This window comes from Falco cherrug, chromosome 4 (assembly GCF_023634085.1).
Source record: "Falco cherrug isolate bFalChe1 chromosome 4, bFalChe1.pri, whole genome shotgun sequence".
NCBI lineage: Eukaryota > Metazoa > Chordata > Aves > Falconiformes > Falconidae > Falco > Falco cherrug.
Genome location: NC_073700.1, coordinates 58,601,561 through 58,612,865, shown reverse-complemented (window position 1 = coordinate 58,612,865; position 11,305 = coordinate 58,601,561).

The following is an 11,305-nucleotide window of genomic DNA, read 5'->3' as shown; positions in this document are numbered from 1 at the left end:
ATAGGTGCGACCAACAGCAAAAATTCACCTCTTCTGTTGCATAGAATAGTTAAGGGTGCCATTTGCATCATTAGCATCCAGTTACTCTTGCCTTGTCCAAATCTTTACAGGACAAGGGACATAGCCTGCACATGAGGTGTCTCAGTGTTACATCTCTGCCTCTGGGGCATCTCACAATCTTTCAGCTGCATTGTCCAATTGATGGTCTTAGTGGGAAGAATGTTGTTGGGCTATGGGAGGTCACAGAACTGGAAACAAGATGAGTTTTCGAACAACAGGTTCAAGCTGAACTCAAACTGGCATAGGACTTTCTAATGCATGTTGTTTCTGGCCCAACTGAAGAAGAGTGGGTCCTCCAAGTACATTGGATTATCTGAGGAGGCAGCTTTCTCAGTCTGCTATTTATATACCACAGAGTATTCCAGGGTAGATAAATTGTGCATTCTTATTTCTCCTTCTTTTATGAGTTTGTGTTGACATTGTTACCACACCAGCCCATTTTCCAGCTACCTGTACAGTACGATCCAGATCTCTGTCCACTTGATGCCCTGTTCCAACCACCAGACCCTGCTCTTCGCATTGGCTTGTTCTTAAAGCCCTCTTTCCGTGTTAATTCCTGTGGAAAGTTTGTTGGCTTCAGTGACTACTTATCCAAAAGGAACTTAAGGTCCATAACCCAAAAAGCAACCAGTCTTGAAACTCTGCAGAGAGCTGGCAAACTGTAGATAGCACTACGAGTGGCTCACCTATAGCACCATCAACTGAAAGCAGCAGGTTTGTAATTTATGGGCCACTTCAGGTTTCTCTTCACATGGGGCTCTTCTGGGGTTAGCTCATTGCAACTGAGGTTGCTTTTTGCACACCTGCCACCTGGATACTCACTTGGCCAGCCACCAGCATGCCCAGCACACTCCCAGCCAAATGTTGCCATTAGGAATGCATGTCACGTTCCTATTTCTCACTCTGTGACTAATGAGATGCACAGAAAATGTGCTTTTAGTGAAATGAAGAATATGGATCAATTATTCTACCATCTAAGAACACACCTACACCCATTATTAATGGGTCCATGCAATTAGTTAGGAAGAAACCAGGGGCAGGCTCTAAAACACGTGTCATTATATGCATTCACCATACATTCTGCTGACTAGCAACCACACTTGAACTGGAAATATTTCTGTGCCTCAGAAAGCAGCCATACAGGGCTCCACTTGGCATTGTAGACTTACCACTATCCTCATGACATACTCCTGCCTCTTTGCTAAATAATCCTGAAAGGAAATTCAGGTGTCAGCCTTGGATATCTGTCTATGACATATTTCCCACAGCCTCCCCTGACAGTCAGTAAGGGCAAAACTCACTTTACCTCACCCCAGCCCAGGTGATCAAGGGGATTTAGAGGTTGGATCTGGTTAGAGATTACAACACTGTCTTGGTTGTGGATGGGATAAATTTAATTTTCTTCTCAGTAGCTGGCACAGTGCTGTGTTTTGGATTTAGGATGAGAATAATGTTGATAACATGCTGATGCTTTAGTTGTTGCTCTGTAGTGATTGCACTACTGTGCTCTGCCAGTGAGCAGGGGCACAAGGAGCCAGGAGGGAGCAGAGCCAGGACATCCCAGAACTAGCCAAAGGCATATTCCATATTCCATACCATAAAACATCTTGCTCAGTATATAAAGCTAGGGGAAGAAGAAGGAAGTGGGGGACACTGGGAGTGATGGTGTTTCTCTTCCCAAGTCCCTGTTACTGATGCTGGAGCCCGGCTGTCCTGGGGATGGCTGAGCACCTGCCTGCCCATGGGAAGTGATGAATGAATTCCTTGTTCTGCTTTGCTTCCACACACAGCTTTTGCTTTACCTATTAAACTGTCTTTATCTCAACCCATGAGGTTTCTCACTTTCACCTTTCTAATTTTCTCCTCCATCCCACCAGGGGGGAGCAAGCAAGCAGCTACGTGGGGATTAGTTGTCAGCTGGGGTTAAACCCCGACAAACACATGCAGCCATACTTCACTTTCCGAATATACTGCTTGTACTGAGAAGGGTCTAACTCAAGACTGCAGGAATAAGGCAAAACATTCCCTTTCATTGCTCCTTCTGCAGCTGGGTGACATCTAAGAGTACAAAAAAATAGGAAAGCTGTGGTCTTGAAATATAGAAATCCTGTGGAAATTAATTAAATCAACTATGCTTACAAATTATTGAAGTCAATACCATGACAGCATATGCCCAAAGTGACCAAAAAAAGACTGAGTATAATTCTTTTATACTGGCACTTTCTAAATTGTTGAGGTATTGGTCTTGCAAAGCTGAACATCTTTAAATGTTTATGCATACAGGTAGAGGGTGAGTTCTGCGTGGTTTCTTTATAACAAGAAAAAAATAAAGCATACCCAGTAAGTAATTTTAAAACGCATGGGTACAACTTTTATAATTCTGTGTTAGTTTGAAATATTTTGTTTCAGCATTTGGCAATGCTTCTGTATCTCTGGATCAGTGTATTTTCTCTTCACAGCTTCTCTCTAAGCCAAGGCAATCTCTCTTCCTATGTTCCCACAGATAAGACCAACAGAAGTGCTGAACCCTGCTTTGAACATATGAAAGGAAGCTACTGCTGGAACATGCTGTGTGAGAATGCTGCAGCTTGTAATCCTCATTTTCTTTGCTTCCAAAGGACCCCAGGTCTGCTGTTCTGGAGGGCATGTGAAAATCCCATTGGGGATGGTCTTTACTGGGCTTCAGAGATACAGCGTCTGTGTTTGCACATAAGGGTTGAGATGATCTGAGGGACACGTGGAAAGGAGAAATCTGGTCTTTGCAGACAACTATTTTAGTGTCCAGAAAGGCTTATCCTACTTTGCCAAGGCTCTTTCTTGTCTTAATTTGGTGGAACTTTTAACTGGTCGGGTGTCTAGATGCAGGAAAAGGTGCTCCATTAATGTGCATATAGAAATTGGAAATGAATAAATAAATAAATTGCCACCTGAGATGCACTATTATCACCTCTATCTGTGAGGCCTGACATATTTTACTGGTTAAATATAACATTAAACAGTTACTACAAGTGCAAGTTTTCTCATCTCACACAAAATCAAAGCTAGGAAGATTTTATTAAAAAAAAAAAAAAGGAAAAGAAAAAGAGGAAAAACCCTCTTGTTTACTCCTAATTCTTCTTTTGGCTAGGGTTACTAAAAGCAATCTCTTCATCCCTGAGGGGTGCCATTTCTGCAGCACATTGCAAAAACAAAAACCCACACCCACACAATAAAAAAAGAACACCGTGTTAGTTAGCACACTCACACTTCAGTATTCCCACTCTTGGCATTCACCCTTTGTAAGTTTTGCCACATTATTAGAGACATGAGTGATTGCTAATACACATGGATGCAATTAAGAAAGAGCAAAGAAAGGATTCATAAACAAGCCAGTGAGCTTTGTATTTGGAGTGAATATGAAAGCTGAATCACTCATTTTTCTGCTTAAACTGTAAAAGGAGGATATAGACTGATTAGCATGAAGGGTCTTGCAGCAAAGCTTGTAGCATAGATATAAAAGTGGATTAAAGAGGGAAATTCCTTTTACACTTTATGCTGTTTCTCTTTTCATAGCCTTTATTTCTGCTCTTCAAGGTGAGGAATATGTTTTCATTTGGATCCGTACAGCAATGTTGCTGACACAGAAGACATAATTCTACAGACCACCAAAGTCATCAGAAATTACAGATAGAAATAAATCAGTGCATATTTTTTTCTTTTTTTATTTCAGCCCAAGAGACCTTGAAGATTTTCTGCCAAAATTTTACAAAAATAATTTAATTTCCTGATAACCTACTTTCAATCTATAAACAGCATCTATGTTCCCTCTTTTGGAGAACTTCCATTTGTGTATATTTCCGGCAGAACATTGTAGGAGCCTCACTGGGAATTACCACATAATGAATAAATGCCAAAGCTGAGCTGAGATGCTAAGTTTACCTCCAGAGCTGCCTCTTCATGCTTTCTAGGGACATTGACACCATTCTGATTTTACTTGGGACTCCAGAGGAAGCCTTGAATAGAATTAATTTAAGACAAGAGATTCTGCCTCCTGTGCTACCCAGGGACCTCAGGGTTTTTATTGAGATCACTAGGCAGTCATGAATACTCATTGGATATGAACAGTTGCCCAAATGGCCTGCATCAACAGGAATAGCTGCTGTATCGGAACTTAACATCTGAGTTTTCTCTGCTGAAGATGAAGAGTTCCCCATTTTTTTGTGTTAGAAAAAGGTTCAAAGGCGAACAGAAAAGGATATAAGCCTGAATTATTCTTTGCTTCTCATTGCAAATGGTTCAAGCATATCTTCCCTGGATACAGCTGGCTATAGGAGTAAGTTCACATAGCAACTCTAAAGCACAAAGAGGCTGAATCACAGAGAGATTCAGTGCATGTCAGTTAGATGGGATGACTGGTCCAGCTACAGATGTCAGTAATTCAACTGCCTGGAGGATTTTCTCTCCTCTTTAGGAACAGTGGGTGCTCAGGAAGATGAATTGCTCTTTTCAGGAGCAGTAAATACCCCTTTTTCGAATCCAGTTTTTTAAAACAAAGTGCTAACAGAGATTCAAAGCTACTTGAGGATGCCCTTCATAGCCACCTGTTTTGAGATGCACAATTTCCAGTTATATGCCCTTAGAAAGGGAGTGAATAAAATGATAGTGAAATCTAGACATTGTCTACTAATTTTAGAGCTATATGGGCACTTAATTCTAACCACATGAGAGGTCCCATTGAGTTCAAAATGCATTAGCCCAGTAAGACTCTGTCTTGACTTAATCATACCAAAATCTTGTTCCCTATCACAGTTTGAACAATTGCTGTGAACTGGTGGATATTTGCAGGCAATTTCAACAGTATGTGCAAACTGACTCAACTTTTGCAAGCAAATGTCAGGAGGGAATAGCAAGAGACATTTACTTACCCACCTTCTCAAGATTTCCTTGAAAATGTTCAGATCAAAGCACCAGTGTCTTTCATGAAAACAAAAGGTGATTTTTAAACACATTGTGTCAACAGGAGCTCTCTGGTGGTCGCCAAGGGACCTCACATCCCTGCCTTAAATTCTGGGGTCTCCAACTGCAGTGATCCTATAAACTCTGAGTAAGTATTTTAATCTCATTCAGAAATAAGGAAAATTTGAGATCTGGACCTTTTCCCTGCAGCGCTGCCTGAAAAAAATCTTCTGGGGCATAGGACTAATAACTTGATAAGGAGTTAATTACCACTGGATTTGGTTTTATTATCAAGAGGAAGCTAAGAGGTTTGTAGTATGGTATGGTTTGCTTCCAGAGCAGCTAGGAACAGCCGTGAATAAATCATGAAGATGCTTAGGAGTGTTCATATATTTGAATTACAACATGTTTCCTAAGCTAATTAAGAAATATTAATCTGAATGATTTGGACTCTGGCTGGCACATATTCCATATTGGTCATGTTAGCATTATACATATTTTCCTCCTGAACTTACACAGTATTGACAGACTAGTTTGCAGACATATGTATTACACATTGTCTGCCTAGCAGCCCTGAAATGAAAAAGGAGTAACTCTCTAGAGATGTTTTCTCTATGGATTTGCATCTCTCCCCAGATTATTAGATCTTCTTCACCCCCAGTTCATAATATCCAATTACCCTGCTAGCCTGTGCTCAATTATTTAAAGCATTGCCCTTACTTATTGAATTTTATAATTTAATATTAATAGATCAGAGGTTAACTAGTTCAATATCACAAAAGGAGTCACTGGCTCAGTAATACAAAAGGAGTCAGGATTATGTTGAGCTCCTCAATATTAGTAATCAAGCTTTAAGGAGAGAATAGAGAGCAACAAATGCCACTCACAGCAGGGTACAAAGGAGAAAGTCAATATTTGCAGACCTGGGTGTCTCCTACCTGAACTGCAGACAGTTCTGAGCAGGTTCTACCACCTGCTGAATGGTTTTCATTGGGAGCTTGATAAAGTCAACAGAGAAGCTTCAAGACTTCAGTGGATCAGATCAGGGCCGATTAAGAAATAGCAAAAATATAGTATTCAGTTAAGCCTGAATACTCTTAACACTAAAATAGATAGAGTATCATTATATGACTGTCTTAACTGAGTGGGGAGGAATGATACAGGGTTAATTCTTCATTTCTCATCTGTTTTCCCTCTCATTTTGTATGTGTTAAGGGTATGGCAGTGATAATGCTATAGGCTTTTAAAGATACAAGAGAAGCAACGTGCATAGGGAAGATGACTTTATTTTTATTAGGCTAGCTGATATAGCCAGAAAAAGCATAAAAGCTTTTGATCATCTGTTACATACCTATGGGCTAAATGGGCTGCTCACCATAGTATGAGAGGAGAAGACAAACTAGACAGCCAGCAGCTTTGATCTTCCAGATAATGATAAAGAAAAATCCCACTCTCACTTGCCCTGGTGCTTTATGAAGTGTTCGGAGCCTTTTTTTTTCTTTTTTTTTTTTGTAAGGTTCATATGTACAGTCAGGTTACTGAGGAACGGCTACCATGGGCTAGCTGAGCCTTGATAACCATCCACAGGCACTGCTGCCCACAGCAAGCACCGTATAATCCAAGTTACTTTCATCTCAGTGGAAGAAGTTTAAACCTCATTAACTCATGTTTACCTGGACTTCAAATGCTCCCAGTATAGTTATTTCTGCTATTCTATTCTCTTTTCAGATACACAGAGTAACATTTTATGCCTCAGTTATGAAGTTAAGTTTAGACTGGCTTCCAACACCCTTTCCCTGGTTTTTAGGTGGACATTTCTGACAGTTTGGATTAATTTTACACAAGAAATCGCTTTTTACAGTACCTGTAAACCACATCAATTTTCTCCCAACGTAAGTCATTAAGGCAATTTTTCCCACTTAACAGTTTCACTATTACTGAAACCAGGATTTCAGTTCAAGCTTCTTTTTCCTTGTAAGCATGAGCACAGTATAACTGGCCTCATAATACAAATTGGTCTAAAGACTCCCAAATGCTGGGACTCCGACAAAGTTTTTCTGAAGACCAGGATTTAAGAAGTCAAGTTTCTTCTATGACTCAAGTTATCAGGCCAGTTATTCTAAAAGCCAAAACATTCCTAACCCTGTTCTCAGTACTCATTGTCCAGGGTAGAAGCTCACATCTGTACAATAAATGAAATCATTCCTTGTTGAGTATGATCTCTATATTTGCAGAGTTCAGTAGCTTTTAGGCTTTTAAAACCACCATGCTTCCTCTAAGCCAAACAATTCCAATTACCTTTATTAGTGCCAGTGTAACTGCTTCCAGTATCTTTTTAACGCTGGCACTGAACACAAAGGTTTGGCACTTTTACCTGGAGTTTGCTTTTGAAGGCATGCAAGCTTTTAGGGAAAAAGTGAAGCAAACAAAAGAATAGTTCTGAATTCATGGAAGAGCACTGAATCAAAGTGAATCATTTTAAGAAGCTGATTCAGTGACATTCAGACTCAATTATCTGCCAAGAGGTGAACCTAAGCCTCCCAAGGCATGCAGCATTTCCACTTCCAAAACAACAAGACATTATTAGCCTGTATGGAAGCTGACAGCAGAAGAAAACAGTTGTTGTGGAGCAGACAGTAGGATTCAAAGCACTTTCTCTGGCTCTGAGGGTTGAGAACTAGCTGGGTCACACCAAGATCAATGATTAGTAGCAGCCAAGAGCAAGCCAAGTGCAAAGAGGAATTGGCTTGCAAGCAGGCAGCGTTTGCCACACAGATATTCCTGCCCTCATGGAGTCTCCATGTTTTCATTGTGAACCTTGCCTTTGTATGTGGAATTTTGTGCTAGTATTCTCCAGCCCTCCTTCCCTCTGACTGAAAACATCAAGACAAAATTCCTCCTTCACAGAGCTGCTATTCCCCAGCTCCTCAGCAGAGGCAGAACCTCTATGCCTTACTTTGAAAATGCCATCAAAAACCCAAGGAAAACTACTTAGTTCATTGTGCATCTTGGCACCTTCAGTCCTGCAACATTCCTAACACCTCAGCACATGGAGGGATGGAGATGCTCATATGCCTCTGCGCAGGAGGAGCACAGACCCAGGAGCCTGGGCTGTCCTTGGCTCCAAAAAAAAGCAGGCTGTTGGCAAACCACCCTCTGCGACTGCTGTTTTGAAAAAGATTAATAGGGAAAATCCAGTCTGACGACTTCTGGGTATTTTTGGACTTACCCCCCCATGGCTTCCCCCAAGCTGGGCACCTAGAGATTTGACCCTCGGGCGATGCTGAGCCATGCCTTTGGGCTCCCCATAGTTCTGGCTTGGACTCCAAATCCTGCAGGAGGTGAGGGCTGGTACCAGAGACATGTTGTGGCCCTACAGGCTTCTGTAATAACACTTGTACCCACAGCTTCCTCTGCCCCCAGTTTCCCAGATCCTTGGCGGTAATTGCAAGCTACCGGTTCCTTGTGATCTTATAGATGGAAATGGCTTGAAGTGGGATGCACCTTCATAATAATTGATAATTGCAGGAAAAGATAAGAATTTACCCAAAACCATGAGTCCAGCTCTGATTTAGGTGCCTTTTGTTTTATCTGAAACACAGTCCTATCCAAATTATAGCTCTATATGTACAGGCACAGTCCTCCTTCTATGAAGGGAATATAGCTCTTCTTAAATGAATGGCAGCAATGCCAAATGATATCCTTGTTGTGAAAAATTTTGCCTTATTTCTGAGAAAACAGGTTTGCCTTTAAGAGACCAGGACAGTTTCATGTAACCATTGACTAGTGTCAACAAGATTTCTACAATAATTATCTTCTTTCCAACTCCAACATTCAGGAACTTGACCAGCAGACTTTCCTTATCAGTTTATATACAAACATTGCTGGAATTTCCTTTACATCAGCAACACATACCTAATTATTTTTAGTGAACTCATTATGTAAAACACTTCAGTGACTAGGACCTAAAATTAACAAGATTTTGGGGAGCCAAAAAATACAAGACCATCGGATCTCATTTGACTTTACTGAACTCAATTTACTTTTATGAGTTTCAACTTTTCTAAGCTATCATTTTTACTCCCTCATTTTATTATTATTTTTTTTGAGTTAGGAAATTATTCACATTGTGAAACTGCCATCGTTCTGCTGACATAAGCACTGGGAGTGTTGCTGGAGATGTGCTTCTGAGAGTGTCCTGTAAAGTGATGATTCCGTCATCAGTGAGTTCGGACAGATTTGGAGATGCTGCTTCTAGGGCTGACAAACTGGAGGAATTTTGGTTCACAAGACATGTTCGGGGTGCTGTCTGACACTGCCTAGCCCTTGCACAAGTGCTCCCCATGCTGCTCTGGGTGTGCTGCCAGTACACCCTCACCAAGCTGCTCCACCTGTGCTGTATCTATCACCACTCATTTCAGCTGCTGTAGCTCAGGTACAGAAATACAGTGAAGGAGGCACAGATACAAGTGCCCTACCCTACCGCTATTATTCAGAGATGTGTTCACCAGTAAGTGATGGTTAAAAGTCCTCAAATGGATAAAATTATTTATTTCCTTCCCAATATCAGATGAGTAGTGAGAGAAAACATGTATAAATACAAACAGTTTTTTTATCTCAGAGGGATGAACATAATTTTCTTATGTCTGTCTAAGGACCTTAAAGTCTGTGAGCAGGTGACTTTTATGGCCATTTAGTCTTTTCCCAAGCTTACAGGTAGTATTAACAAAAGCTGATGAGTGGGAAGATCAAAATGAGAGATTCCTCCCAAAAACCCATTTCAGAGCATCACTGCGGGGAAAGACACTCTGTATTTTGCAAAGCATGGGCCAGGCTCTGAACTGTCTTATAACCATCTCCTCAGACAACAGAGGTGGGACAGCAGGGGAAAGAAGTACCATGCTAAGTTATTTCTTTCTATCACTACAACTTAAGACACTTACTTATAATTTTTTTATTCTTTAACATTTGCTTACTCGGCATCTCTTAAAAAGAAATCAAACCTAATGTCTGGAGAAAGACAAGCAAAGGACAACAGCCCAGCAAAATCGGTAGCAACTTTTGAACCAGGAGTCCTATGTTCATCTCCCAAGCTTTTCGGGACTGATCCTGGCTATAAAATGGAAAGAAGCAGGAAAGAGCCCTCATCCTCACCGGGAGACTGGAAGGCAAAGTGGGGCTTGAGAATAGCTGTGCCTCTAGGGGGGTAGGAGCAGAGTCCATGGGAGAGACAGTTTGACTCTTGTTTTGTTTGCATTGTGTCCCTCTCCACACAGTGGCTGCCCTTGATGCTAATGGCGTGGGAAGGCAGCGGTGCCTCCTTGAGTTACCTCTTACAGCTGCTGATGATTGCTGGAAATTGCCTCTCATTTAAAATTGCTGTTTTCCAGCTCATGCTGAGCTCCATGTTTGGACTTGCCCTATGCTCATGGTCAACATCGGTAAACACAAGCATTTTCAGGGAAGGAACAGCGTGTGAAGGTTGGGTGGGATGTGGCGCTCCTCCTCCCTCACCACCAAGCTTTTCACATCAGGACCTGAATGTGTCAGACTAGTGATGTTTTTTGAAAGATGGGGCCAAGTTAATGGAGCCAAGTGTGTTACCACAGAGAAAGAAAAGCCATTAGTCCTGATTTATGTTTACCTCTAGAGTACTACCAGTGACAGCAGAGGATTTAGGAAGAAGTGGTGGTGTTTAGGTCTCCTCAACACACCTAGATAAGAGACACTGGAAAAGTACCAGGGCTCCTCCCTAGGGAAAGACAGCAGCAGAGGAAAGCAAAAGTGGATGCAAATTATTTTCACCCCAGGGAAGGCAAGATACCAAAGAACAAAGCAGCTTTGCTCAGTTCATATAAAGGACCATTAGCCATGAACTGTGTAGGTCCAGACATACTGGCAGAAGACAGTGACTCTGTTGTGGTGGCTCAGGGGAAGGTGTAAGTAGAAAGACCAGCCTGCTCTAGCATCGGTCTATGGAGTGTTTAGCCTTAAACTATTGGTTCTTTATGACTATTTCCTACACTGCCAAAATTAAAATTCCACCTCCATTTCTCTGCTGTGTTGGTCATTCCCTCCCAAAAGAGCGTACACCAACAGAAGACTTTGCTCTCCTGCTGGGTTGCCAGCCCTTTCTCACACACCCACACATATATACACACACTGTCTTTCCAAAGAGTCAGAGAAATTCAGCCCATTCATCACAGGGAGCCTCGCAACCTTCTACTAGACAAAACCTCTTGTAGTCCAAATCATCCACTGCTCTTGCTCGTGGTCCATGTGGACTTCCTCTGTGGAGCCACACAGGAGT